At 44.1% G+C, this 25,124-nt stretch overlaps 1 pseudogene; it reads left to right on the top strand.

The window, feature by feature from the left end:
- LOC112441193 (small ribosomal subunit protein uS13-like) overlaps positions 1–24,282 on the top strand; it is a 36,928-nt pseudogene extending 12,646 nt beyond the window's left edge.
- The last annotated feature ends 842 nt before the right edge of the window (positions 24,283–25,124 follow it).

Below are 25,124 nucleotides of genomic sequence, written 5' to 3'. Positions count from 1 at the left end.
CTCTCCAGCCTGGGTGACAGTATAAGACTGTTTCAAAAAAAAAAAAAAAGGTGTGTGGGTATGTGTGTGTGTGTGTGTGTGTGTGTATAACATTTGTGTGTGTGGGAGGAACATCTGAGTGGGCATTTTGTGCCAAAGGTAATTATGTGTGCTATCTGTGGTAGGCATTATACTGTCCACCCAATATTTCTGGCTCTCTGCCTTCTGGGCACAAGGGGGGCCAACTTAGGGTTAGTGGGGCCATATGACTAGTTCTGGCCACTGAGATCTAAATGGAAATGACATGTATCACTTCCATTCAGACCCTCCAGAAGGCTCTTTCCCTTACCCTAGGTTGCTATGTTCCAGATTGTGGGTGCTCTGTCCACTTGTATCTTGGATCAGTGTAGAGTAGATCCCTCTCCCACCAAAGCTGGTCTGCAGGGACCACAGTAAACACGTATTATGAGTGGGAAATAAACAATAAACCTGTTATTTGAAGTCACTGAGATTTAAGGGCTATTTGTTAACATAGTATGGCCTAGCCTACTTTGATATACTATCTAATTGTAATTCTTGCAATCACCCTCTGAAACAGGTATCATTATCTCCATGTTATTGATGTGATTTTCTCAGGCCACAGAGCAAATACATGGTGGAGACGATTTTCAAATCCACCTCCATCTGACCCAGTGCCTGTGCTCACTACGCTGAATTTATAGTTACATTTATGAACTTTACTTTTTGATGAATATTCTTACAAACAGATTCATAGCTTTTTTGAATTTCCAATTCTGCTGAATTGGAACTTCCAGTGTTCAAATTCCAATCCAATTCCAGTGATCCCAATAAAACAGCACCATAGAATTTTTACTCAGTGTAATTTCATATGATCCCCACAACACTCCTGTTATGTCAGGCACATTCTTTCTTATTTGTTTGTTTTGGTTTTAATTGTTTATTTTACTTTAAGTTCCAGGATACATGTACAAAACATGCAGGTTTGTTACATAGGTATACATGTGCCATGATGGTTTGCTGCACCCATCAACCCGTTATCTAGGTTTTAAGCCCTGCGTGCATTATGTATTCATCCTAATGCCCTCCCTCTCCTTGCCCCCCATTCCCCACAGGACCCAGTGTGTGATGTTCCCCTCTCTGTGTCCATATGTTCTCACTGTTCAACTCCCACTTTGAGTGAGAACATGCGGTGTTTGGTTTTCTGTTCCTGTGTTAGTTTGCTGAGAATGATGGCTTCATCTATGTCCCTGCAAAGGACATGATCTCATTCTTTTTTATAGCTGCATAGTATTCCATGATGTATATGTGCCACATTTTCTTTATTGAGTCCCTCATTGATGGGCATTTGGCTTGGTTCCAAGTCTTTGCTGTTGTAAAAAGTGCTGCAATAAACATACGTGTGCATGTGTCTTTATAGTAGAATGATTTATAATTCTTTGGGTATATACCCAGTAATGGGAATGCTGGGTCAAATGGTATTTCTGGTTCTAGATCCTTGTAGCTTTTTTTTTTTTTTTTTTGTATTTTACTTTAAGTTCTGGGATACATGTGCTGAACGTGCAGGTTTGTTACATAGGTGTACATGTGCCATGGTGGTTTGCTGCACCTATCAACTCGTCATCTAGGTTTTAAGCTCTGCATGCATTAGGTATTTGTCCTAATGCTCTCCCTCCCCTTGCCTCCCATCCCCCGACAGGCCCCAGTGTGTGTTGTTCCCCTCCCTGTGTCCATGTGTTCCCATTGTTTAGCTCTCACTTATGAGGAAGAACATGCAGTGTTTGGTTTTCTGTTCCTGTGTTAGTTCGCTGAGGATGATGGTTTCCAGCTTCATCGATGTCCCGGCAAAGAACATGAACTCATTCTTTTTTATGGCTGCATAGTATTCCATGGTGTATATGTGCCACATTTTCTTTATACAGTCTATCATTGATGGGCATTTGGGTTGGTTCCAAGTCTTTGCTATCGTAAAAAGTGCTGCAATAAACATACGTTTGCATGTGTCTTTACAACAGAGTGATTTATAGTCCTTTGGGTATATACCCCAGTCATGGGATTGCTGGGTCAAAGGGTATTTCTGGTTCTATATCCTTGAGGAATCACCATGCTATCTTCCACAATGGTTGAACTAACTTACACTCCCACCAACAGTGTAAAAGCGTTCCTATTTCTCTGCACCCTCTGATTGCTGCCTGCTACTTCCTCTGGAATCTTTGTCCCAGAGGGCCACTGGCCTGATGCCTGCTGGAGCTCTCCTGTATAAGGTGTCTGTCAACCCCTGTTGGGATGTCTCTCCCAGTCAGGAGTCACGGGGATCAGGGACCCTCTTGAGGAGGCAGCCTGCCTCTTAGCAGAGCTCAAGCTCTACTGCGCTGGTAGAACCCTCTTTGTCAGGATCCGCTGCTCTTTTCAGAGCTGGCAGGCAGAAACATTTAAATCTGCTGAAGCTACGCCCACAGCCGCCCCTTCCTCCAGATGCTCTGTCCCAGTGAGATGGGAGTTTTATCTATAAGCCCCTGACTAGGGCTGCTGCCTTTTTTTCAGAGATGCCCTGCCCAGGGAAGAGGAATCTAGGGAGGCAGTCTGGCCACAGCCAATTTGCCACTCTGTGTTGAGTTCTGCCCCTTCCAAACCTCCAGGCTTTTTTAGCACGGTCAGGGGAAAACCGCCTACTCAAGCCTCAGTAATGGCTGACGCCCTTCCCCTCACCAAGCTCAATCATCCCAGATTGGCTTCAGACTGCTGTGCTGGCAGCGAGAATTTCAAGCCAGTAGTTCTTAGCTTGCTGGACTGCGTGGGAGCGGGACCTGCTGAGCGAGACCACTTGGATCCCCGGTTTCAGCCCCTTTTCCAGGGGAGTGAATGGTTCTGTCTCACTGGGGTTCCAGGCGCCACTGGGGTATGAAAAGAAAAACTCCTGCAGCTAGCTCAGTGTCTGCCCAAACAGCCACCCAGTTTTGTCCTTGAAACCCAGGGCCCTGGTGGTGTAGGCACCCGAGGGAATCTCCTGGTCTGTGGGTTGCAAACACTGTGGGAGAAGCATAGTATCTGGGCCAGATAGCACAGTCCCTTATGGCTTCCCTTGGCTGGGAAGAAGAGGCTCTCCCACTCCTTGCACTTCTTGGGTGAGGTGACACCCCACCCTGCTTCTGCTCACCCTCCGTGGGCTGCACCCACTCCCTAACCAGTCCCAGTGAGATGAACAGGGTACCTCAGTTGGAAATGCAGAAATCACCCGCCTTCTGTGCTGGTCTTGCTGGGAGCTGCAGACCGGAGCTGTTCCATTCGTCCATCTTGCCAGCAGCCTCTGGCAGATTCCTAGTAGCCTCATTTTACAGACAATCCAAATGAAGTCCAGAGCCATTAACAGACATACCCTAAGTGAGATTCATAATGTGTGACAGAGCTAGGTCTTAAACCTAAGTTTTCTGACTTCAAGTTCAGGGCACTTTCTATGTCCAGGGTGTCTTTCAAATAAACTATATTTTCTTCAATGAGTACCGTTCGGCTCATGCTATATACACACAGTTGGTAGAGCATGAAACGATTTCATACATTCCTTCAGTCTTTCAACAAATACAATTTAATAGCTCCTATGTGTCAAGTATGCTTCTTAAGCCAAATCTGTTGATACATTCTGGAGGAAGTAGATTTGAAGAAAAAAGTACAAGTGGTTTCCAGACAGAAGTTTGAAGGTAGGTGCAGAGGCAGTGGTGTGCTGGAGCCAGTATGTACCAGCTCTAAGTAGCCGATTCCACGTGTAGCTTCCTATCTCCAAGTTCAGTTACCTTACAGTGGCTTGAAATTGGCCATGTTGACAGTATTTACACCACAGATATTGGCAAATGCTGAAAATTAGGGCCCTTTTTTTTCTACCTGGAGAGCTGGTTGTTAAACACTTACTAGCACACCATTGATTACTAGGGCTTTGTGTGAATGGTGGCCCTTGCCCTAGTACTAGAAAGTGGAAAATAATATTGAATGTGCTTCCTAGGCCACCATGCCCTTGCACCAGAGACAAATTTGCCTCAAACTTCTATGTGCAATCTGGGAGGAGGGTCTGTTACCTGTTAAGAAGAGGGAGAGACATAGAGAAAGCCGTCCAGGTGATAGAGGCAGGAGACAGCCAAATGCTGTCCAGGTCATTGTGCACAGGGAGCTCGCCTAAACATGCCTACAGTAGGAAATTCCGTTCCTTAACACATGCACAGTAAGGGAAATAAATCAATGTGGAGTGGCTCAGACTAAGGGCCCACATGTGCACTGGAAGAATGGGGTGGAGCCACCAGGAATTCACACCTTATGGAGGGCAGGAGGGGGCCTCTTCAGCTCATGTGTGGTGGCCTGGTATTCAATTTTGTGAGGTGGAAAACCTGTGTGCAGGACCCCTCTTTTTGTTGACAGTTTTTCTTTTCACTTAATAAATTACAACCTCCTCACTTTTCAATGAGTCCACATGCCTAATTTTTCTTGGTTGTGAGACTAGATTTTAGCTGGATTTTAGCTGAACTAAGGAGCAAAAAATCCTGCATTATTTTGGTGCCTGTATGGGGACCTGAAAAAGGGTGAGTAAAATGCAGACTCAAAAATCTCTTTCCCTTTTGTTTCTGAGCCTTCTTGTCCTCAGACTTAAGGGAGAGGAAACTGCACCCTATCCCCCAACCCTGACACTCTCAAGGGTCGGGAATGTCAGCCCTGGTCACCCAGGCTGGAGTGCAGTGGCCCAATCTCAGCTCACTGCAACCTCCGCCTGCCAGGTTCAAGCAAGTCTCCTGTCTCAGCCTCCTGAGTAGCTGGGACTGTAGGCACGCACCATCACACCTGACTAATTTTTGTATATTTATTTATTTATTTTATTTATTTTTTGAGATGGAGTCTCACTCTGTGGCCCAGGCTGGAGTACAGTGGTGCATCTCAGCTCACTGCAACCTCCACCTCCCAGGTTTGAGCAATTCTCCTGCCTCAGCCTCCCGAGTAGCTGGGACTACAGGTGCATGCCACCACGTCCAGCTAATTTTTGTATTTTTAGTAGAGACAAGGTTTCACCATATTAGTCAAACTGGCCTTGAACTCCTGAACTCAGGTGATCCAGCCATCTTGGCCTCCCAAAGTGCTGGGATTACAGGTGTGAGCCACCATGCCCAGCCGAATTTTTATATTTTTAGTAGAGACAGGCTTTCACCATGTTGGCCAGGCTGGGCTTGAGTTCCTGACCTCAAGTGATCCACCTGCCTTCACCTCCCAAAGTGCTGGGATTACAGGTTTGAGCCACCATGCCCAGCCAGGACTTTCTTAAAGAGCACTCAGCTTAATTAAAAATGGATATCCAAGTTATAGGTGTATTTAAAAGGACTTTATGTTTTTCTCTTCTTGGATCTTGTTTTGCTAGAAAAAGTCAACTGAATTACTTTTCTCCATTTTGCGTTGCCACTCTTAATGCATGCATGAGAGACTCTAAGATAATTTCTGATGGCCTAGGACTCCTTGGGAAAAACGGAAAAGGTGCCACAGATTCCATCTGGGGAGAAACCTGTTTTCCTCATGGAACCCCAGGAATTAAAAAGATAGGTCCCTCTCAAAATTTGTTTTTGTCTTCCAGCTATACCTGTTTGTTGGGCCCTGGAAACAGCATGCTTTCATAGCCTTGCTCTTAAAGGGCCCCACCTGGAGGGCAATAATCCAATTAGGAGATTGGCAAGTAAAAAGTCTTATAGCTATCAGATCTTCTTTCTCTGTTTAGTTATATGTGTGTTGTGTGTGATGTCTATAAGAAAGCTCTAATTAATTGGCTTAAAGAAGGATAAGTGCTTGGATCAATATTCTAGTTCTGGGCAACTATCCTACAAATCCTTCCAGTTGATAAGAGTAAATAGGGTGCCCATCACCTGAAGGTTTCCTTTTTTGAGAAAATAAGAGCAAGGGAGCTAACCAAAGCCAAGCCCTGTGCATCCAAATCTTAGCAAGCATAACTGTAGCCACCAGTTATCTGGGCATGTCAGCAGCCTCAGGATTTTTGAGCCATCCTTGCCCTCTTGTTTTGTTTTGATACATGTCTTCTAATAACCTGGTTTATCTCTTCTCACCTTCAGGCCATTAAACTCCACGTGGTCATGCAACTGGAGACTCGGATGATGGCCCCTTTTACCAGGACCCTTAGATAGGTCTCCAGGGGAGATCTGACTACCATTTTCCCAAAACAGCATATCCTGTCAGCAGGAAGCAGTTAAGATTAGTCTTCATCCTTATATTTATCCATATTCTAATAGCAGTTAGATGTACTTCTTTAGGTGGGGAATGATAGAGGCAGGAGACAGCCAAATGCCATCCAGGTCATTGTGCACAGGGGGCTTGCCTAACATGCCCACAGTGGGCCAGGTGCAGTGGCTCACACCTGTAATTCTAGGACTTTGGGAGGCCGAGGCAGGTGGATTGCCTGAGTTCAGGAGTTTGAGACCAGCCTGGGCAATATGGTGAAACCCTGTCTCTACTAAAATACAAAAACTTAGCCAGTCGTGGTGGTGTGCACCTGTAATCCCAGCTATTCAGGAGGCTGAGGCAGGAGAATTGCTTGAATCTGGAGGTGGAGGTTGCAGTGAGCCGAGATCGTGCCATTGCACTCCAGCCCGGGTGGCAGAGTAAGACTCTGTCTCAAAAAAATAAAATAGAATAAAAAAAAAAAACATGCCCACAGTGGAAAATTTCATCCCTTAACACATGCGCAGTAAGGAAACTAAATCAACGTGGAGTGGCTCAGACTAAGAGCCTGTATGCGCACTGAAAGAATGGGGTGGAGCCACCAGGAATTCGTGCCTTATGCAGGCGGGAGCCGGGCCTCTTCCACTCATGCGTGGTGGCCTGGTATTCAGTTTTTGAGGTGGAAAACCTGAGTGCAGGACCCCTCTTGTTGAGAGTTTTCCTTTCCACCCTCCTCACTTTTCAATGTGTCTGCATGCCTAATTTTTCTCGGTCATGAGATAAGGACCTGGATTTTAGCTGAACTAAGGAGCAAAAAATTGTGCATCACAGAGGAAAAATGAAGAATGAGGAATGAGCAGTGAGAAGTCAGAGGACAGAATCTAAGACAACCCTGCAGTGACCTGGAAGTCAAGAGGGTGAAGAAATAACAGTTCCCACTCTTTGACTTAATGACTCTGGCTTTCCTCCCCATCCTTCCATACAAAGGTGAAAATTACTCCCATGTTACTAACGCCAGTGGACACTTCACTTCTCAGAAGCATTCAACATAACTGCCAACTTCATTCTTCTCAAAACATTCTCTTCCTTTGACCCCCTGATTTTCTTCTCCTGTTCTTCTGCTATTTTTTGGCACATCTTAATCTCCTCTGCCTCCTCCTCATTTTCTACTTAGCCATAAAATTTGCAGCTCCTTGAGGCTCTGTTGTAAGCCGTCTTTCCTTCTTATTCTACACTCTTTCCCTAAGCACTCTCATCCTCTCCCGTGGCTTCATTAGCCATCAGAAGGATAACAGCTCTTGACTCTGTATTTCCAGCTTCCTAATTAGCAGCTCCACTTGAATGTGTCACAGGACTCTCAACCTTAAGTCTAAAAATGAACTTCCCACCCAATCTTATTCTTGTATTTTTTAACTGAATAAAAGGGTACACTGCTGGTTTGTCACCTGAGAACCTGAGACATCTTTGACTCCTCCTTCATCTAACCCTTAACCGTGTTGATTCTTCCTCCCATGCCTTCTCCCTATCCCCTTCTTGGCACCCTTTTCTCACTTGGATGGTTGTAGTAGCCTCCTGAGTGCCTCCTTGTCCCTAGTCTTTCCACCCTTGCCAAGAGTCCATTCTCCACAAAGGAGCTAAATGACTTTACAAATACAAGAACTTGGGGCATTCTCCTGCTTTTAAACCTTTTTACTATGTCCCATTGCTTGTAGAATAAAGTTTTTTCTCAATGGAGGTGAAATTCACATAACATAAATCATTTAAAACAGAACAATTCAGTTGTACAATCACATCTATCTAATCCCAAGACCTTTTAATCATTGCCAAATAAAACCCTGTACCCATTAAGCGGTTGTGCCCATTCCCTTTACTTTCATCCCCAGGAGACCACTCACCTGCTTTCTGTTTCCATGGATTTTCCTATTCTAAATACTTCATATAAATGAAACCATACAATATATGTGTGCTGTTCTGTGATGGGCTTCTTTCATTGAGCATAAAGTTTTTGTGATTTATCTATGTCACAGCATGTGGCAGTACTTCATTCCTTTTTATCACTGAATAATATTCCATTGTATATATATATAGATATATATAGATATATAGATAGATAGATAGATATAGATATAGATATATAGATATATAGATATCACCATTTGTTCATCCACTCATCCAGTGATGCAGATTTGGGTTGTTTCCACCTTTTGGCTATTCTGAATAGTGCTACTGTGAACATTCATGTACAAGGATTTCAGTACCTGTATTCAATTCTTTTGAGTATACACCTAGGACTGGAATTGCTGGGTCAAATGAAAGTTCTATGTTTAACTCTTTGAGGTACTACCAAACTCTTTTGTACAGTGGATTCACCATTTTATGTTTCCATCAGTCACGAACAATGGTTCCAATTTCTCCACATCCTCGCCAGCACTTGTAATTGACTATTTTTTTGATTATTGCTATCCTAGTGGGTGTTAAGTGGTAGCTGGTTGAGGTTTTGCTTTGCATTTCCCTAATGACTAATGATGTTGAGTGCCTTTTCAGGTGCTTGATGGCTATTTGTGTATCTTTGGGAAAATGTCTATTCAGGTCCTTTGCCCATTTTTAAAATTGGGTAGTCCTTTTCATGTTAGGCTGGGCTACAAGAGTTCTTTATATATTCTGAATATTAGACCCTTATCAGGTATATGATTTGCAAATATTTTCTTCCATTCTACATGTCTCCTTTTCACTTTCTTGATAATGTCCTTTGATGCACAAAAGTTTTTAACTTTGAGGAAGTCCAGTTTATCTAATTTTTTCTTTTGTTGTTCATGCTGCCACTTCCTAACTGTGTAATCTCTCTGTACCTCAATCTCCTAATTTACCAAATGGCAATAATAGAATTGTTGTGAGGATTAAATACACAGATAAAGTTCTTAGAAAAGTACCTGGTGCAAAATCAGCACTTGATAAATGTTAGTATACTATACTACATTTACTTCTAGGCCAGTGTGCCCTGGATAACATTCTGTGACAAAAATGGATGTCAAAGGAAGAGCACAGATAAAAATTCTAGTGAACGTTAAGCAGGTTACATTCTTCTGGATTAGACCAGCATTGAAATGAAATATGTTATTTCCACAAGCCCAGATACAGTGCCAGCGTTTGGTACTTACTTAGAGAATAATGTCTTCTGAAAATGTGATTTTTTATCAGATGTCTTGTAATCATCCAACAACTCTGCTGGCTAATTTGTATTTAATAACATATTTGAGCTCTTCTTTTTTTTTTTTTTTTTTTTTTTTTTTGAGATGGAGTCTCACTCTGTCACCCAGGCTGGAGTGCAGTGGTGCAAACTCAGCTCACTGCAACCTCTGTCTCCTGGGCTCAAGCAACTCTCCTACCTCAGCCTCCCGAGTAGCTGGGATTACAGGCACGCGCTACCACGCCCAGCTAATTTTTGTATTTTTAGTAGAGACAGGGTTTCACCACATTGCCCAGGCTGGTCTTGAACTCCTGACCCCAGCTGATCTACCCACCTCAGCCTCCCAAAGTGCTGGGATTACAGGTGTGAGCCACCGTGCCCGGCTGAGCTCTTCTTTTTCACCGACTCCCAATCAACTACCACCCAGGAGTGCCTGAAAGAGCTTGAGATTTCCAATCATTCTAACCCTTCATTTCATCCCAAGCACAATTTCTTTCTTTTCTTTTTACCAGGGGTTCAGAGAAAGGGTGGCAATGCAATCCCCACTGAGTATTATGGGTTGAATTGTGTGCCCTCCAAATTCATATTCTAAAGTTCTAACCTCCAGTACCTCAGAATGTGACCTCATTTGGAAATAGGGCTCTTGCAGATGCAATTAGTTAAGATGAGGTCATGCTGACTAGAGTGGGCCCCTAATCTGTCTGATGTCCTTTAAGATGGCCATGAGAACATGGCCTCCTTGTTCTCCCTCACCATGTGACAATGAGTGTAGAGTGGAGTCACACAGATGCAAGCCAAAAATCAAATCACCAAAGATTGCCAGCAAATCAGCAGAAGGTAGCAGTGAGGCTAGAAAGGATCCCCACAGCTTTCCGAGGCAGGTTGGCCCTGCCCACAGCTTGACTGCAGACATCTAGCCTCCAGCACTGTGGAACGAGACATTTCTGTTAAGTACCCAGTTTGTGGTGCTTTGTTACAGCAGCCCTAGGAAACTGAGACACCGAGAAAGAGAAAAAAAAATGCCTCTCAGGTGGGGTTTTCTTCCTCTGAGTCCTGTAGAAAGTGGAAATTAAAAATTGTTTTAATTCTTCCATGTCTGGGCACTTTCAGAGCAAAAATATGCTTTCCAGGTGCATTTAAAGCTCAAAACATAGATCTCTCCAGTCAGCTCATGACAGTTTTACAGCTAAGAATCTTCTCAACTTAGATGGGGGTGGAGGAAAAGGGAGGCATCAGGGCTGGACCATGTTGTAGTCTCACGCCTGTAATCCCAGCACTTTGGGCAGGCGGATCACCTGAGGCTGGGAGTTCGAGACCAGCCTGACCAAAATGGAGAAACCCTGTCTCTACTAAAAATACAAAAATTAGCAGGGTGTGGTGGCACATGCATGTAATCTCAGCTACTCAGGAGGCTAAGGCAGGAGAATGACTTTAACCCAGGAGGGGGAGGTTGTGGTGAGCCGAGATTGCACCATTGCACTCCAGCCTGGGCAACAAGAGCAAAATTCCATCTCAAAAAAAAAAAAAAAAAGAGAGAGAGAGAGAACAAAGTGGTGTAATTAAGGTGTCTAAGGTGTCACTCTGGGACTGGACATAAACCCTGATTCTCATTTCAAAGAACTGGAAAGGAAGAGAAAAGGAATAGAAGACTAAATGCCTTGAGGCTGACGACCCCACGGTCCTCCCTTCTGTGCCCAAAATAGCAGTGACAGGTCAGAATAGTTGGGACGTCCTGTCCACAAGACTGACAGCCATTCAGCACCCCCTGCATGGCCAGCTGGTAGATCTGCCCACTGCTTGGCTTAGGTAGTTGATGAAAGGCTGTGGCTTGCTTCTTTTCATTCCTAGAAATCTCTCTCTCTCAGGTATATGATTCAAGCCCCAAACTTATGGAAACTTTGTATTTATACATCTTTCAGATTGTGTAGTTTCCTTCCTCCCAGGTTCCCCCACTTCCCTTCCTCATAGGATTTTCAGTGACTCCTTCCTGGGCAGTGTTTCAGTGAAACCTCTGAGGCTCTGGGTATTAACTTTTGATTAGAGGTGCTCCCAAGGTCCAGGGAAAAGCCCATGGGCAGGCCAGTTCAAAGGCAGAGCATCTTCTGGTAGTGAATGTTGTGGATTCATTCTGTCCTGTCAGATTTCCCAGGAAGCAGATTCTAAAATATATATTCATATGCAATAAGGTTATTGGGAGAGACTCTTGGGAATCAACACCTGTCGGGGGTGGAGAAAGCCAGACTGGGCAGAAGGGGAATTGGGGTGTGACACGGTCCCACCAGTGGTCTCAGTCAATCTCATGGAAGACTCCAGATGAAGGATGGCCTTTCAGAATTGTCCTGATCCTCTAGGACTGGCCTGCCACTGGATGTGGGAACATGACCACGGAGGAGGCAGATGTTTTCAGCTGCTGTTTTCCCCCAGGATATGATATTGGTTTTGATTTACTTATCTTTGTTATCAAACTGAACTGGGGTCCACTTGCCTGGGGCAGCAAAGCCACATGCTGACATTGGCATAGCATCAAGAGAAAGTGAGGCATTTATTGCAGGGCACCAAGCAAGAAGAATCGGGCAGCTCATGCTTAAGACCGGAACTCCCAGATGACTTACGGGTAACAGTTTCTAAAGGTGAAGAGGCAGAGGTTACAGGCAAAGTCATAAAGCAAAACACGGAGGCTATACATTGGTTTGACCTAAAAAAGTGGGCTATCTCAAAGCAGGAGCCCATAGGTTGGTGGTAGACTCAAAGATTTTCTCATTTGCAATTGGTTAAGGAGGCAAAGTTTTGTCTCTAAAAAAGAACGTCAGCTCTGGCTCGTGGGTGTGACCTCCTCCAGGCCCCTTAGGAAGAAATTTAGAACAAAGAACAGCGGTCAGGGTTCAGTCTTCATTTCCTCCTTATCTGGGCCTAAGTGCCAATGGATCCATTTGGTGGGGATCCAGGTTTTTGAAAAACAACTCAGTGACATATGTTAGGATGTTACCTTTAGTTTCTATAGGAAACAAAACATCTGCTGACTCTAACTTCCTTGGCTATTGTTTTAAGTTACTGTTACCTTCTTGCTTATTAAGTTGTTCCCTTATTTAGGCTAGCTAGTTGCCTCAAATTTCCTTTGAAGGAAGATTTTCCTTTATTTTCATGCTCAGGGGAAGAAGGGTACAGGCTCCTAAAAGGGGTTCCTGTTCTGCCTTATCTTGCATGGGCTAGAGGGATAGTTCAAGGTTTGCACTGAGCCTTCTCTACTGTGATACTTCTCATTCTGCAGGCCAATGAACCAATGTAAGGTTTCTGCCAACTCTCAAGTATGTCCATTTCAAATTACACATTTGGGGATTAGGACCATGATCACTGGGTGAGTCTGTGGACCCCAGGGGACCAAGTGTGAGCTCAACCTAGGCCTCGACCATTTATTACCTGGTGCCCATTCACCCCTCCTCTAATAGATGGCTCTCCTAATGTCTTAGGTTTCCAGGTACCAATATTAACTTGGGCTCTGTGTCCTCAAACTATATGGGTACCACGCTTTCCCAGTACATAATTACCTAAGTAAATAGTTCTTAGTATTTTGGGGGGAAGACTAGGGGAATCATTGCCATTTATACTTGCTATGGTTTTACAAGGCCTTCCCAGGGATTTAGATTCTCCTTCAATCAATGGGTGCTAGGTCAGAAAACTGGCTCAGGTCTGGAAACTAAAAAAGAGATTTTAAGTTTTTACTGTGGTGGCTACTTTTAGTCTCCTAATCATCTACTCTTGATTTCTTTTGCTTGTATAGATTGGGCAAGACCCTGTTGACTGTCTGTTTGTCTTACCTCCAGGGACATCACGTTCTAGTTGCTGCTTCAATAGCTCTCAGGTCAGGCCTCCTGGGCTTCCACTTCAGCTTTGCTTTTCATGACAATAATTGCACCCACTTTTCTTCTGGTATTTAAGTGTCACCTGACTCTATTATTTTGGAATTCTGTCATTTCCTTCTACTATCAGAGAGCCCAGTTCTGCAACAGGATCTCCCACCTTGCAGAAGACTATCACCAACCACTAAGCTTCTCAGAGATTCTGGTGCCTTCTTGTCAGTGCATTTCTTATTGATTTTATCAACAGTGTGTCCTCCAGGGCTTCCCACCAAACATAGTCATAGAGTGAGTTTCCCAGTTTTGCTAATTATATCCACTGTAGTAGGCCTACTTCTCAAGGTTTCTATCCCTCTTCCACCATCTGCCACAGCAATTCTGGCACTTCTACTTCACTTTGTCCAAGCTTCTAAGGGCCATCCTAGAAACATGTTAGCTTCACCTCCTTAAATAGGGTATTAAATCTGTATTGCAGAACAGTGCTGCCATATTGATAAACTGTCCCCTAACCAACTTTATGTCCCATGCCCCTTGATCCTGTACCCTTAGAATCTAGTCATTTATGTATTCTCCCAGCTCCTGCCAGCGCATATTGGCATGTATGCATATGCATATATGTCCGGTGGCTCCTGCTGGCTATAATCCCTTTCCTCTCTTAGCAGGCCCAGCACAGTTGGGTTACGTTGTGACATATTTCTGATTATTGGTCAGGAGGGGAGTTGAGAACATATCCTTGAGGAGTGTGCATGCTGTCTGGCAAGGCAAAGGACTTTGCATTGGCTTAAACCAAGGGGTGTTCCTTGGGGGTGGTGGTGGACATCAGAGTACCATCTTTTAACGGGAAGGACTGGGTTGCTTCTGCAGACCCAGAGGATATAGGAGAATCTGGGGATTCAAGAGTTTCTAATACATTAACACAGTTTTGATAGCGATAGGAGTCAGCCAAATGCTGAGGCAGATAGGGGTGGGTCCCTGGTGAAACCCCACCTTCAAGTCAAAAACAGCTTGAAGGCTGAAAAACTAGATTGCTGTTCCCAGATGAAACCCGTGACCCAGAATGAGAACTTCTGTTCCTGTTTGCTCACCCTTTCCCTATTGATTCTTTCTGAATAATACTTTTTAACCAATTGAATGTTGCCTTTTCCAATACTACCTATGGCCTGCCCCTCCCCTATTCTGAGTCCATAAAAATCCCCAGACCCACCTACGCAAGGAGGAGAGAACCACCTGACTGTGGGGGTGAGGGACCATCCCCCGTGTCCCCTCTCCACTGAGAGCTGTTCCGTCGCTCAGTAAAATTCTTCTCTGCCCTCCTCACCCTTCAATGTGCAGCATATCCTCAGTCTTCTTGGGTGTGGTACAAGAGCTTGAGAATCACCAAATGTGGGTACAAGCTATAACACAGACAAGCTGAGGCACACCAGCATAGCCAAGCAAGCCCTGGGCGGACATCACTGGCTGGAGGTCCCAGGCTTGCAAAGTGACCAAGAAGAAAAAATCCTACATCAGTTGTCCACATCCCATGTATTGCAGTTCCATTCCTTCATAATTAGGGCTCTGACCTTGGCAGAGCTAGTCTGTGGAACTCAGAACTCAACCTTCTCTGAAACTTTGTGCTTCCATAATTAAATCCTAAATTCATTCCTCAGGTTTTTCTGCACTCCAATGATAGGAGATGAGGGTATCTTTTTATGCTTCTGAGGATGTCCTCTGGAATTCTGACTTAGCCTGTAAGAGGTGATTAATTACCCTCAGCCTTTTACTGTCTTGCCCCAAAGAATAGATTATTTCCTAACAACAACTATCTAGTTCTATTGTCTTTATAATGACTATTGCCCTGTATCTCTCAAATGCCTGATACACTACTTGCCAGTAAGTCCTATTCTACCAGCCATCCTTCCATGTATACCATGGTGGAGTTTTAATAGTTGCAGCAGTACAGCGGGCCTGAGGCCATTTGTGCACCCCCAACCACCAGCGGCAGGTCCTCACAGCTGGCTGGCCAGTGGATGATTCCACCCTCAAATCTCAATTTACAAACAGTCTTCATTCTTGGACGAATCCCCACACTGCCACAGATCAGGTTTCCTGGGCATCAGACTCTGAGATGGAGACCAGGTGCAAGAGGTGCATGGTGACACATGCCTGTAATCCCAGCTTGGGAGGCTGAGGCAGAAGAATTGCTTGAATCTGGGAGGCGGAGGTTGCAGTGAGCTGAGATCATGCCATTACACTCTAGCCTGGGCATCAAGAGCGAAATTCTGTCTCAAAAAAAAAAACAACAACAACAACAAAAAAGAGGTTTATTGGGGAGTGCTTTTAAAATTAACTCCCAGGGGAAGGGAAGGGAGCATGATGGGGCAATAGGAGAAGTTAAGCTGTGATGTAGTCACATCAAAAGCCTGAACCAATCCCACTGGTCCTGTGGAGCTGAGATGGCTCATAGCCATCCCACACTGGGGCAAGGGGGCTAGATATTTATACACCCTGTCTTTACTAGTTGTGTTCAACAGCTGAGGGCAATCTCCAGAGAGGGCCTCAGCTACCAGCTGTGAGTTGTCAACACTCTGAGTGAATGAGGAAATAAGTGACCCAGTCCCGAAAGGGGTTGGAAGTGGGTATCTGAGGGGCACACCACAGCATCCTCTCTGAGAGAGTCTATGCAGAGCAGCTTAAGTCATTCTTGACCTAAAGCAGGATCCAAGTGCAGACTCAAAGCAGAGCTCATACCTTGAGTGTGTGGTTCAAATGCCACTCAGTAAACATGTAGGATTCTTTCAAAACTCATGTATTGCTGGAGTTGGAAAGCCCTTAGAGGAGATTCCATTTCAGATCCCACTCGTCATGGATGAGAAATTTAGACACAGTTTGACCCAAACAGAGCTTTTGACTTCCAGTATTGCTCTTTCTGCTATGGCTTTCTGGTTTTGACTTTATAAAATTCTGAAAATCTTTCTCTTTGTATCTGCTGAAGGAGTCTAAATGGTGATACTTAATTTGGCAAAAAACCAATTACATCTTTGTTATTATCTCAGGATGCATGAGATGGAACGGCGATTGAACAGTGATCACCTCCACAAAAGAGTTATCAGTGATGGTCTGGGCAGGGTAGCTCACGCCTGTAATCCCAGCACTTTGGGAGGCCAAGGCGGGAGGATTGCCTGAGCTCAGGAGTTCGCGACCAGCCTGGGCAACACAGTGGAAACCCGTCTCTACTAAAATAAAAAAAATTAGCTGGGCATGGCGGCATGTGCCTGTAGTCTCAGCTACTTGAGAGGCTGAGGCAGGATAATTGCTTGAACTCAGGAGGTGGAGGTTGCAGTGAGCCGAGATTGTGCCACTGCTCTCCAGCCTGGGTGACACAGCAAGATGCCATCTGAAAAAAAAGAAAGTTATCAGTGATGGATATAAAGTATCATTTTATGTAATAGTCATAAAGCATTAAATTATTTATCCTCAATTGTTAAGCTGGGTGATATATACATGGGACTTCAGGGCTTGTTGTGTTATTTTACATGCAATTTTATATGTTTAAATTTTTCCTTAATAAAAACTTGACAAAATTATTTAGCCCTTGTTTGTTTGTTTTAAAGAGATAGGGTCTCACTATGTTGCCCAGGCGGATCGTGAACTCCCGGGCTCAAGCAATCTCCTGCCTTGGCCTCCCAAAGTGTTGGGATTAGAGGCATGGGCCACTGTGCCCGGTCTCCCTTGTTTTCCTATAAATACATGATGCCTAGTCTATACATTGAAAGAAATTTATTTCCTCTAAATATAAATGATTTAACAGTCATTTATGTAGCACTTACTCTGGGCTTAAACACTGCTAAGTTCCAAAGAAAGAAACAAAGATGAATTCGACAGGTTAATCAATTTTTTGCAAGTGAAATAAAACCTGACATTTGTAGTCCTAAATAATTGGGGTTTCATTTTCTTAAACTCTAAGAAGTCTGGAGAAATATAGTCCAGAGATAGTGTAGTGCCTTAATGACATCATCAAAGCCCTAGGTCCTCCTTTTCCCCCAGGTATTTCTGGGAGTCACTGGGAGTCATCAGATAAGGTTGCCAGATAAAATACAGGACACGCAGTTAAATTTGAGTTTCAGGTAAATAACAAATAATTCCTCTTAGCATGACTATATCCCATGCAATATTTGGGATATATGTATACTAAACATTTTTTTTATATTCATCTGGAATTCAATATTAACTAAGTGTCCTGGGTTGTTTTGTTTTGTTTTTTTGCTTTGTTTCTTTTTTTGAGATGGAATCTCACTCTGTTGCCTAGGCTGGAGTGCAGTAGTGGATCTCGACTCACTGAAACCTCTGCCTACTGGGTTCAAGCGGTACCCTTTCCTCACCCTCCCAAGTAGCTGGGACTACAGGTGTGCGCCACCATGCCCAGCTAATTTTTTTATATTTTCAGTAGAAATGGGGTTTCACCATGTTAGCCAGGCTGGTCTTGAACTCCTGACGTCAGGTGATCCGCTCACCTCAACCTCCCAATGTGCTGGGATTATAGGCCTGAGCCACCGTGCCTGGCCCTGTGATTTTATTTGTTAAATCTTGCAATGCTCCCTTTAGGGAGCAGCTCACATGTGTTCATGACAAATACTATCAGTTACTCCCTCAGCCCATGTTTTCTAGAAAAACAGAGCAGAGGCAAGCCTCACATGTTACAGCTCATTGTAAATCCCAGGGCGGGGGCAAGGCAGGGAAGGAAGGAGAGCAAATGCAAGGTGGCACTTGGATTAGCAGCCCACAGCTTCCAAGGAAAGAGAGCAACTGCTCAGCTGTGCAGAATGTTGTCTAGACAGGCCCTGCAGAAACCCATGCCTTGGAAATGTCCCTCTTAGTGAAAAAGGAGAGGGCTATATCTGCCAGGTCTTTCACCTTCTGTCATTGTTAAGATTCACTATACAGGGTGTTGGTTCCCCTACTCTTCTGGTTGAGTTATGTGGCTACTCTATGCAGTTGATAGGGAGGCCAGATCCCATGTCCTCCAATGTGGTCTTCACCTGAGCCCAGAAGTGTGAGAGGAGCCACAGCAGCTGTGGGTCTAGTCAGGAAAAATCTGGACACCTGTGCTGTCCCCAGAAGCATTATAGAAGCCATGTAGAAGCAGGCTCTCTCCAGGGGGAGGCTGAAGCTGCTGGCACTATGAGGAGATGAAGTGATGATGACCGCAGCAGCAAGCACACTGGCAGCCACAGCCCTGGGGCGAGGAGACTGGTGTACGCATCACATGGACCATGTTCTCACCTCCTCCTGCTAGAGCTTCCTCTGCTGGGGATCTCCTGCAGACACTACTGCCCTTGCAAGATATCACTACTTCTTCTGGCCTCTTCACATGCATCTGCAGGGGCCACTGTGGCAGACCCCACAATTCCTGGCAGGGGGCTTCTGCCACCTTCTGTGCCACTGGAGCCCCTAAATGCTATGGTAGAAAAGGAAGATGGCCTCTCTTTTCCTGAATTTGTTTCATACTATTTTAGGTGGTTACCTATGGGGACATTTTCTGAATCAAGTGTCAGCAAAATCACACTCAAACCGACCATGGCAAAAAATAAGTAAGCAACCAAAAGGAAGATACTATTTATGTTACTGAAGACATTTCTTAGAAGATGACATACAAATGGCCAATGGGTATTTGAGAAATGCTCAACATCACTAATCAGCAGGAAAATGCAAATCAAAACCACAATGAGATATCATATGACCCCGGTTAGAATAGCTATTATCAAAAAGTAAAAAAAAAAGCTGCTGAGAATATGGAGAAAGGGGAACACACACTGTTGGTGGGAATGTAAATTAGTACATCTATTACAGGAAACAATATGGAGGTTCCTTAAAAAGCTAAAAATAGAATTACCGTATGATCCAGCAATCCCCCTGCTGGGTATATCTTTGAAAGAAAGGAAATTAATATATCAAAGAGACATCTGCACTCCCATGTTTATTGGAGCACTATTCATAATATCAAAGATGTAGAATCAACCTAATTGTCCATCAGCGAGAGAATGGATAAAGCAAATATGGCATATATACACAGTGGAATACTATTTGGCCATGGAAAATAATGAAATCCTGTCATTTGCAGCAACATGGGTGGAACCCGGAGATCATTATGTTAAGTAAAATAAGCCAGGCACAGAAAGACAAATATCACATGTTCTCATGCATATGTGGGAACTAAAAAAGTGAACCTCATGGACATGGAAAGTAGAATGGTAGCTACCAGAAGCTGGGAAAGGAAGTGGGAGGAAGATCAAGAGAAGTTGGTTAATGGGTACAGAGATACAGTTAGATAGAAGGAATAAGTTCTAGTATTTTATAGTGTAATGGGAAGTTATAGTTAAAATTTTTTTTTTTTGAGACAGAGTCTTGCTCTGTCACCCAGGCTGGAGTACAGTGGCGTGATCTCGGCTCACTGCAACCTCTGCCTCCTGGGTTCAAGTGATTCTCCCACCTCAGCCTCCCAAGTAGCTGGGACTACTAATTTTTGTATTTTTAGTAGAAATGGGGTTTCACCATGTTGGCCAGGCTGGCTGGAACTCCTAACCTCAGGTGATCTGCCCTCCTTGGCCTCCCAAAGGGCTGGGATTACAGACATGAGCCACCATGCCTGGCCTATAATTAGTAACTTATTGTGTATTTCAAAATAGCTAGAAGAGAAGAATTTTTAATGTTCCCAACACAAAGAAAAGAAAAATGTTTGATGTGATGGATATCCAGTTACCCTGATTTGAGCCTTACACATTGTATACATGTATCAAAATATCTTATGTACCCCAAAATATGTACAACTAATATAATTAAAAATAAAAAAGTATAGTGTTCAAAAAAAAATCCCAAGAGGAGCTTTACGTTCAGATGTGGCTGGGCTCAGAGCTCGAGTTATGTCTTCTGGGTTCTTTCTAACTCTTTGCTCTGCCCTTCCCTGTGTTGCCAGCATTCTTAGGCTCTAGGCAGGGGCAAACCATCATAACCTAACAGCCTCCAAGGCAGTACAAGGAAAGCCTCTCTTCTGGGAGTTCTGCAAAGGAGTCTTGGGTTTCTTCTCATCAGACCAACTCAGGCGAGGAGCCCACTCCTAAGCCAGGGAATGAACTATGCCCACTGCCCAAGGCTGAGTCATGTGTTGCACCCCAACAACATGGCTAGGAGAGGGCGGGGAAGTCAGGGAGTGTTGCTGCACCAAGGGAGAAGATGCTGGGAGATAAACAAAGAAATATTGGCCACAGATTGGCCACAAACAAAGAAGGACTGCTTGTGCCTCCACTCCTCAAAGAGTTTTAATGTACACCCCCCTTCTCTATAGGACCAAGCTGTAAGTTCCTGGGGACTGTTCCTGGGGCAGACTAACAGAAGAAAGCAATCTTAGTCAAAATCTTCCCTCTCCAACAACTAAGCCTGCTTACTGAGTCAGGCTCATGAGGTCCCCACCACCAACCAAGCTGTCGACGTGGAATCAAGCAATGTACTTTCGGGTGCATTTGCTCCCAAAAGGTGCGGTCAGTATCTCACACAGAAAGATTGTTTGGCCTTGTGATCCAGGAGAAACCACTCTGATCTTTGCTGATCCCAGGCCCCTCTGTGATCAGGTACAGGATATCAGAACCCTCAAATAACAGGCTTGATACAGTTTGGCTGTGTCCCCATCCAAATCTCATCTTGAATTGTAGCTCCCACAATTCCCTTGTGTCTTGGGAAGAACCTGGTGGGAGGTGATTGAATTATGGGGGCAGGTCTTTCCTGCACTATTCTCATGATAGTGAATGAGTCTCACAAGATCTGATAGTTTTAAAAATGGGGAGTTTCGCTGCACAAGCTCTCTGTCTGCTACCATCCATGTAAGATGTAACTTGCTCCTCCCTGCCTTCCACCATGATTATGAGGCCTCTGCAGCCATGTAGAACTGTAAGTACATTAAACCTCTTTTGTTTTGCAAATTGCCCAGTCTCGGGTATTTTTTTTTTTCTTTGAGACAGAGGCTTGCTCTGTCACCCTGGCTGGAGTGCAGTGGCGCCATCTCCGCTCACTGCAAGCTCCGCCTCTTGGGTTCACACCTTTCTCCTGCCTCAGCCTCCCAAGTAGCTGGGACTACAGGTGCCCTCCACCACACCCGGCTAATTTTTTGTATTTTTAGTAGAGATGGAGTTTCATTGTGTTAGCCAGGATGGTCTTGATCTCCTGACCTCAAGATCTGCCCGTCTCAGCCTCCCAAAGCACTGGGATTACAGGTATGAGCCACCGTGCCCTGCCCAGTCTCGGGTATGTTTTTATCAGCAGCATGAAAACGGACTAATATAAGGCTAAAGGTTTTCTACAATCAGATTTATCTTGTCTATCCTAAATATAAAGCTGATTCATAGTTAGGAGGACAATTCTCTATTCCCATAAATAATAGGTCAGTTTATATAATAAACAGTTTATAAACTCCAGGTTGCTTTCATACTTGACAGATCTGGTTTTTTGGATCAATATTCCTTACCAGAAGCATGTGAGTTTTGAACCCAGCCCCAGTTCATGACTTACATGTGAAACACCTTGTGGGGAAGTCTGTAAGAATCAACATAAGAATGTGTCCTTGTCCGGGTGGAGTGGCTCATGCCTGTAATCCCAGCACTTTGGGAGGCTAAGACAGGCACATTACCTGAGGTCAGGAATTCAAGACCAGGCTGGCCAACATGCTGAAACCCCATCTCTACTAAAAATACAAAAATTAGCCAGGTGTGGTGGCAGGCGCTGTAATAATCACTACTCAGGAGGCTGAGGTAGGAAAATTGCTTGAACCCAGGAGGCAGAGGTTGCAGTGAGCCGAGATTGCACCACTGCATTCCAGCCTGGGCAACAGAGTGAGTGTCCATCTCAAAAAAAAAAAAAAAAAAAAAAAGATGTGTCCTTTATTTAAAAATATTTTTTCCTCAGCCTTTGCCTTTGAGCCTGTAGATAGGACAGGTTATCAGTCGGAGCTGTGCAGACTTAATCTTGATGCTTGGTCATTCAAAGCACTGACAAAGCTCTTCCACAGGAGGCCTGCGCACTGCCACTCATGCTGCCACCGTGTCTTGAGTGATCACTGAGAAGTCCCAGCCATGTTTTGTGAGTACTCAACACCAACATCAGTGTGTAGCAGAAAATAGCCCTTGCCATCACTGCCATTAACGGTGTGGGCTGAATTTATGCTCGAGTGGAGTTAAAAAAGCAGACATCAACTTCCCCAAGAGGGCAGGAGAATTCACTGAGGATGAGGTGGAACTCCCTGAGGATCACCATGATGCAGAATCCACGCCAGTACAAGAACCCAGACTAGTTCCTGAACAGACAGAAGGATGTAAAGGATGGAAACTATAGCTAGGTCCTGGTCTGGAAAACAAGTTCTGTGAAGACCTGGAGCGACTGAAGAAGATTCAGGCCCATAGAAGGCTATGCCACTTCTGGGACCTTTGTGTCTGAGGCCAGCATGCCAAGACCACTGGCTGCCATGGCTGTACTGTGAGTGGATTCAGGAAAAAGTAAGTTTGTAGGCCTTGTCTGTATATATACTTAAAAAAATAAAAATAAAATAAAGTCCTGGTATCACCTTAAAGTTTAGGATAAGGTCACTATGAAAAGATCCCAAGCCACACTATGAATATGAAAAGATCCCAAGCCACACTATGAATTATACAAATGACAGCACTATTTATATACAGTAGATGGACAGAAATGACAAAGTCTGACTAAACCAAATGTCAATAACGTATTATACATGACTGTGGGAATGTAAATTGGTTTAGCCACTGTGAAAAACAATTTGTCGGGCCGGGCTCAGTGGCTCACGCCTGTAATCCCAGCACTTTGGAAGGCCGAGGCGGGCGGATCACTTGAGGTCAGGAGTTCAAGACCAGCCTGGCCAACATGCTGAAGCCCTCTCTCTACTAAAAATACAAAAAATTAGCCGGGTGTGGTGGCAGGTGCCTGTAATCCCAGCTACTCAGAAGGTTGAGGCAGGAGAATCACTTGGACCCCGGAGGTGGAGGTTGCAGTGAGCCGAGATTGTGCCACTGCACTCCAGCCCGGGCAACAGTGTGAGACTCTGTCTCAAGAAAAACAAAAAGAAAAGAAAAAAAAGAAAATAATTTGCCATTGTCTTCTATAGTTAGACACATATCCTCCACCCGCCTCTCCATTCATCATGGACATAATACCCTAGAGAAACTGTTGCTCATGTACGCCCACCAAGAAACATGTTGAGGGCAGTAATTTTTATATGACCAAAACAAAACAGAACAGAACCTACCCAAATTCCATCAACAGGAGAATAGATAAATAACTTGTGAAATGCTTACCCAGTGGAATATTATACAACAATGAAAAACTCTATCTCTAGCTGGGCACAGTTTCATGTGCCTGTAGTCTCAGCAACTCAGGAGGCTGAGATGGGAGGATCACTTGAGTCCAGGAGTTTGAGGCTGCAGTGAGCTATTATCACACCACTGGACTCCAACCTGGGTGACAGAGCAAGACCCTGTCTCAAAAAAATAAAAAGAAAAGGAAAGAAAAAAAAATGTCTTCACCAGCTACCTGTATCAACATGAATGCATCTTGGAAATATAATGTAGTGGGAAAAAGAAAGTCAAGTTGCAGAAGGCAATCCACCATATAATCCCTTTTTTGAAGCTCAAAAAAGAAGTAAGATTAATATATAGTTTGTACACATATACATCTGTAGTAAAACTATTTTTTAAAAAGCCAAATTAATTAAAATGTAAAAGTAGGATAGTATGACTTCTCATGGGGAGGTGGAGGGCTGAAAGGAGAAGCACGCAGGTGGTTTAGATGGTACTGGTCATAAATTGGTTTATAAACTGGGCGGTGGGTGCACAGATTTGATTATGTTATTATGCTTCATAAACATATAAGTTACACATTTGCTTTGCATCCATCAAACATTACAACATGAAGAAAATTCCTTAAGTCATGTGGGAAAAAAGCAAGTGTAGTCATATTTACATTCCAACATAAACCAAGGAATCATTTGTGAGAATGCTTTGTGATATCTCAAGCCCCTTTCACTTTTTAACATTTGTAATCTTTGACCCCCACTGCATCCCTTCTTGCAATGACTGTCAAATGCCACACTAATATGGAACAAAGCAGAATAGAAGTCAGGATAAGCATGGAGTCCTGATAGATTAGGTAACAATTTGGAGTAGGAGACATAAATCTTGTTTGGAAAGAAACACTCAAAATGTTAACCAAGGCAGCACTTGAGGTAGGATTGGAGGAAAGAGGCGTTTCAACAGGAGGACGCTTCACTTTTTACTCTTCTGTGCTGCTTGGGTTTGTTACAATAAGGGTACGTTACACATGTAAAAATTTCATAACAGTAGAAATGGAAAAAAGCAGAGGGATTTTGACCCCACACCTTTTCAGTGTGTATCTCATGAATTGCTTTTGCTTTCAGGTAAGGAGGAAGCTTGTGCATTTGCTATTGAAATCAGAAAGACTTTTTCTAAGAGAGGTGACATGGCTTTGATATTGCCAACTAGGTTTTATCATAGTATCATGTCTAGCTTCAACAGACAATTGCTTTTGTCTCCTAATCTATGTCCACAAATGGCTATGGCAGAGACTGGTAGACCCATTTCCCCCCTTTTTCTTTTGTAATCAACCTCCATATTTAGCTGGGCATGTGGCCATCCAAAATAAAGATTACATTTCCCAACACCCTCTTACCCCTGACTCCTCAGAGCTAGGTATGGCCATGAGACTAAGTCCTGGTCAATGACATGTATGCACACATCCTGACTACAAAACCGGAAAATGTCCTTAAAGGGAGGGAGTACATCCACCTTTGCCCTTCTTATTTCCTGCAATCTGCAATGTGGAACTGTAGCAGGAGC

This window comes from Pan paniscus, chromosome 1 (assembly GCF_029289425.2).
Source record: "Pan paniscus chromosome 1, NHGRI_mPanPan1-v2.0_pri, whole genome shotgun sequence".
Taxonomy (NCBI): Eukaryota; Metazoa; Chordata; class Mammalia; order Primates; family Hominidae; genus Pan; species Pan paniscus.
Note: the sequence above shows the minus strand (reverse complement) of the source record. Positions and strands in the feature narration are given on the sequence as shown.